Source organism: Dipteris shenzhenensis, chromosome 30 (genome assembly GCF_047967505.1).
Source record: "Dipteris shenzhenensis isolate YYH24624 ecotype China chromosome 30, Dip_SZ_1.0, whole genome shotgun sequence".
Classification (NCBI taxonomy): Eukaryota; Viridiplantae; Streptophyta; class Polypodiopsida; order Gleicheniales; family Dipteridaceae; genus Dipteris; species Dipteris shenzhenensis.
In genome coordinates, this window is record NC_141625.1 from 36,500,979 (window position 1) to 36,506,547 (window position 5,569).

At 39.6% G+C, this 5,569-nt stretch overlaps 1 pseudogene; it reads left to right on the forward strand.

Moving 5' to 3' along the window:
• The first annotated feature begins 2,213 nt into the window (after nt 1-2,213).
• On the forward strand, nt 2,214-3,888 carry LOC147882054 (ADP/ATP translocase pseudogene; annotated as a pseudogene).
• The last annotated feature ends 1,681 nt before the right edge of the window (nt 3,889-5,569 follow it).

A 5,569-nucleotide genomic window follows, 5' to 3' on the forward strand; every position in this document is an offset into this window, starting at 1 on the left:
TACTGTCAGTAACAAACTCCTTACCGATAGTAAAATGCCTACTACCGACAATACAACACCCTATACCACTGGTAATATTAATAGTACTATTGAGAAACTTCATGACCAATTTATCCTCTAGTACTGCTAGGTTTCCTAGTAGTTTTTAACAAATTATCGGTGGTATTTTTAGTAGTTATCCATAGTAAATGTCATTGTACCTATAGTAAATAGCCAAATTTTGATTTTTTAAGACCATTTCTTCACTCCTTCAATGATTGCCCACAATGAAATACAATCACGTGGCTTTAGATTTTTATTTTCCTAGTCCCATAGTTGGTCCCATTATACATACCCACCTTTCAAAATTCATGATCAACATGCGAGATGCCATTATTGCAATGTGACTCTTAATCCTAACTATAGAGAGAATTCTCATTTTCAAGATCATGACCTTCTTCTCACAGTTCAGAAGTGACATTCCTATTTCAATTGTTGAAGTTGATCTCTAAATTTGGTAAGCTCCGATCATTAAGGCATACATGTCTTGGATTCACCTACTAGGTCCCCCTAGCTTGTAGATATCACTTCCATAGTTTCAACAATTCACAACCATACTCATTTATCCCAGAGTTCCTTTAAATTCAATTGTCTATATTATTATCAATCCCACCCTTGTTTGGACACTAAAGAAAATTGTAATATGTATTAATGTCTAGAATATTGTTTAGAATGCGACTAATCCAAGTTCATATGTTAGGAGAAGTCTAATGCATCATGGACAATTTGTCTTTGTATTCTTCATTAATTTCTACGACAATGTTTGAGAAAGCTAGAAATCCAAGTTCCAATCATCAAACCACTCATTGATTGTTCTCAGCTAGTTGGATGCCATCCAATTGGTGTCCTTCTAAAATTTACATTTTGGAACAAATATGTCATTGTCCTAGAGAAATGGTTCCTATTAGAGTGGTGCCAATGCATTGCTAGATGCAGTGCCTACATCACAAAACAAATTCTCCTCATAGAGATCAATCAATGACAATTCTAGCTAGACATGTTGCTTTCAAAAAATTCAAACTATAAGTATTGCCAACCAAAACAAGTCGATATGAGTTTATGTCGCATTTGCTATCCCTTACCATAATCAAATGGCTAAGTGCCTAAATAAAACATAGATTCTCTCGACTTCTATTGATACTCTTCATGAAACTAAGACATCATATTGCTATATATTTTCAGGACAATGTAGTATGTTGCAAACATATCCTCTAGTTTGGACCCCTCAATAATTATATCCGAACATTTTGAATAGTCTTGACCACTATGGTATTAAATGAATTGATCATGGAACAAAAAATTAATTTTGCAAGGAAACAATCATAACATGAGGCTCCAAAATTGTCTTGACTAGTTTGGATACAAATGGAATTGGTGGTTGGTAACAATAGCCAAAAGAGTTCAACCATGATGTTGAGTATAGTTCTTCTCTCCGTACTTTATAGTTGTAGATGTAGGTTCTTGTAGTTTGGAAATGTAGGTTCTTGTATCGAAGCGTGTTAGTTGATGATGCAAATACTTGTATTTATACAAATCACTTAGTATTTTAGTTGATGATGCACTATTGTATTTATACAAATCAATTGCTCCTAGGATGGCATGGAGAATCGGTCATTGTCAGAACAAAAAGGTATTGTTTAAACATTGCTCAAGGTGGTCGGGATTACTTGCCAGAGTCAAACCAAGAGGTTATGTTTTTGGACTGCCAAAAGAAGGACTAAGTGAAGGTGTTTCACAACAATGCGAAAATCGCCATTTTTAAATTTCCGAAAATCTCCAATGATTTTAGATCCACTTGCTATTTATTCCTCTCCACATGCTATTTTTTCCCTCTAGAAATCCTCTACATTTTGAGGCCCCTCCCCGCCCCCCCCTCTCTCTCTCTCATGAGCTTTCAATTCCACATCTCCGCCCTCTTTTCCACACTCCACATCTTCCTCGCTATTTTGAATCTAGCGGAGGCCAAATGAATGATTTATAATCATTCACCTTTGTAATATACAAGTTGTGGGTAAATACTTTTTCTATACGTATTGAGGAAAGGCAAGGACTGTGTGTAAAAAGAGCTCTTCGTGGTTCTTTCTAAAGAAGTCGAGGAGACGGCAGAGAAGCAATTAGATATTTCATTTGTTTGCGCCAGGGGGGAAGAGGAAGGATTTCTGTTGTTAGTAGCTATGGCGGAACAGATCAAAATGCCCACGGTTGTTCAGAAGCTCTCTGGGTACAGTTATCTTGGATCTAAGCTCTGCAACAATAAGCAAGAAATTTATAGTCCGCACGCTTGCCTCCATGGCGAAATCCTCGTGCATGGATTGAAGCTGCACGAACTTACAGGAAGAACAATCTGTCTATTCCCCCCTCTGCTTGTGCCTGCTCCTAGCGAGCAGCATGACCGGAGAGGATTCGCGGTTTCTTTCATGATGGGAGGGGTTGCTGCGGCCATTTCCAAAACTGTGGCTGCTCCCATTGAACGTATCAAACTCCTTTTACAGAATCAGGACGAACTCTTAAAAACGGGTCGGCTTAAAGAGCCTTACAGGGGTATTCTCGATTGCTTTGCACGTACTATCAAAGAGGAGGGAGTTCTATCGCTATGGCGTGGTAATCTTGCGAACGTCCTTCGTTATTTCCCTACGCAGGTCCGTTGGCCCTTTCCCTATGTATTTCTTCGCTATGCTCTTAGTTCTGAAGCCGTTCATTTTTTGAAACTCATTCACCTGGGAGGATATTTTAACGTCAACCGTCCCCTTTAATCAGGCTTTAAACTTTGCTTTCAAGGATTACTTCAAACGCATGTTTAATGTCAACAAAGACACAGATGGATATCTGAAATGGTTTGCCGGAAATTTAGCTTCTGGCGGATTGGCTGGTGCTACTTCTCTCGTCTTCGTCTACCCCCTTGACTATGCCAGGACGCGACTTGGTGCAGATTTTGGGAAGGGAGGGCAACATCAATTCAAGGGTCTTTTAGATGTGTACAAGAAGACTCTAGAAACGGATGGGTTTGCGGGGCTGTATCGGGGATTCGGGATCTCGTGTTTGGGAATCATAGTGTATCGTGGGCTCTATTTCGGGATGTACGACACCCTGAAGCCATTGGTTTTGAAGGGCAACCTGCAGGTAAACTTTCTATTACCAACGTTGAGCGGTAGGGTACATTGTCTATTTGCTAGGAACGCCATTTTCGCATGATGCCGATTGCAGAAGCCGTATTCTCGAAACGAAATATGGGGAATGTTTAATGGTTCGACGTGTGTAGGCGCAGTTACGTAACTGGCTGATAAAGCTTATAATCTAGCCATTGAATTGTAATGCACAGATGCCTGCAAAGGCTGCCATAATGTCCTGAGACGAACGCCAGCTGCTGTATACAATTAGTAGGTGCATTGCATGATGCTACAACACGAATCCGATCCGACGTTTTGTTGCTGAAAAACGATGTAATAGCATGCGATTCGTAGGTGCTGCATGATGATACTACAAGCACCCAACGTACTTTTGTTGCTGAAAATCGTTGTAATAGCAAGCGTGTTGTGGCAGGACAACTTCGTTGCCAGCTTTATACTGGGGTGGGGGATAACAATAGTGGCAGGGCTAGCGTCGTATCCATTCGACACGGTGAGGAGGAGGATGATGATGACCTCGGGCGAAGCTGTGAAGTACAGGAACTCATTGGATTGTTTCCGGCAGATAGTGGAGAGGGAAGGCCCAAGGTCACTCTTTAAGGGAGCTGGAGCCAACATCCTGCGTGCCATAGCCGGAGCTGGAGCTCTTGCTATCTATGATCAATTGCAGCTCTCCTTCTTTGGTAAGACCTATGGTAGTGGTGGTGGTGGTGGTGGTGGTTAACCTTCTTTGGTAAGACCTATGGTAGTAGTGGTGGTGGGGGTGGTTAACCTTCCTTTCATGTAACACTCTTGTCCTTGTCAATCTTGCTTAAACCAAGGCCTAATTAACATCCCCTTTGTCCCCCATGGTCAATGTGTATTTACTTCTTGCTTCGGTTGTCCTCCATGGCTCTAGCAAACCTTAATTAACTCAACCCCCCCCCCCTCTTCTTTAATTTCACCACCGTATGTGCATCGTCACTTCCACTTCAGCTCTTTCTGTATACAATAAGCTCTTGTTCTCAATTTATGGCAATGTCATTTGTTAGCACTGAAGTGTATGCAATGTGATTGGTTACTTTTTGCATTCCATAGCAAGGGCTTGATTCGTTCAACCTCCTTGATTAACTTCCTAGACTCTATAGTGCTTGCAACAATATATGCTCTTTGAGGCACCAATGCAGCTTGTAGAATACTTTATATATTAATTTGCTCATTGAGGGATTGCTTGATCGATTTAGCCCTCGAGGGCTATTAAAGACGCACTAAATCATTAAGCATGATGTTGAATGGTTATTGCCTCGCCTTTAAGTCATAATTTCATGTTTTCCATATGTTTTTAAAGAAAGATGATGAATAATTAGAGTAAGGGGAGTTTCCCAAATTCAAAAAATAAAGAGCATTGTTAAGGCCTCAAAACTTAATCCCTCATGACACTTCTCACTCCTATTTTGAGAGAATCTTGGGTTTCCCCCCTTTTTTATTACATAGATATCCTTTTAGGTTAAAGATAGATGTCCCTTAAGTTAAACATACATAGCCTCTTAGGTTAAACATAAATACCCTTTAAGTCAAAACATTTGTGTGGTACACTTTGTTGTCATTGGCTATAGAGTTCAACTTCAACAACTAAAAGTGGAAGGTGACTTCTAGTCAGTGAGGTATGTAAAGTATAATTATGTTTGTAGTTAAGGTTATGATCATAGTACAATAATGGAATCCCACATGCTGGCTTTGGGAAGATGGGTATGTTAGATGGGAGTAACTCTCTGATTATAGAAATAATTATCTAGAGCCACCTCGTTAAACATGCGTGTAGGAAAAAGGAGTGGAGAAGAAGCTTGAAGAGAGCTTACATTGATGCAATAAGAAAAAGTCATGAAAAATGTAGATCTAGATGAGTCAAACTTTGAGTGTTTCAAGATGCTGCGGTACTCTCGATGGTCATATAGGAACGACCTCAAACATAGTGCTTCCACACAGTGTGTTTGTAGTGATTGTTATTTTACAAGACAAAGAAGATGGGATGGATTGTTTCTCTCTAAAATAAAAATTTGCAAGCTGAATATGGATGAAGGGGACTATGTAAATGATTATCTAGTCAAATAAAATGTTTTAAGCATCAACTAGGATAGTTCGTTAGAAGGATGGATAGTAATTGATTGGGCAATGACCTTGGTAAACAAGCTACCAAAGAGCTTCAATGGGTTTGGAATGACCCTCACAACTAGAGATTAATCAAATCCCTTAACATTCAAGGAGCTTGATACTTTGTTTTTTAAAAAGGAGACTAGAGAAATGTTGTTTAGCAAGATGGAAGTGAAAAGGCATAAACGGCTACCAGCAATTTAAGGTAAATTCAAAGTCAAACACCTAAGAGAGGCAAATCCCAAAATAAACTTTATTAAAGCTTCCAAGGATAG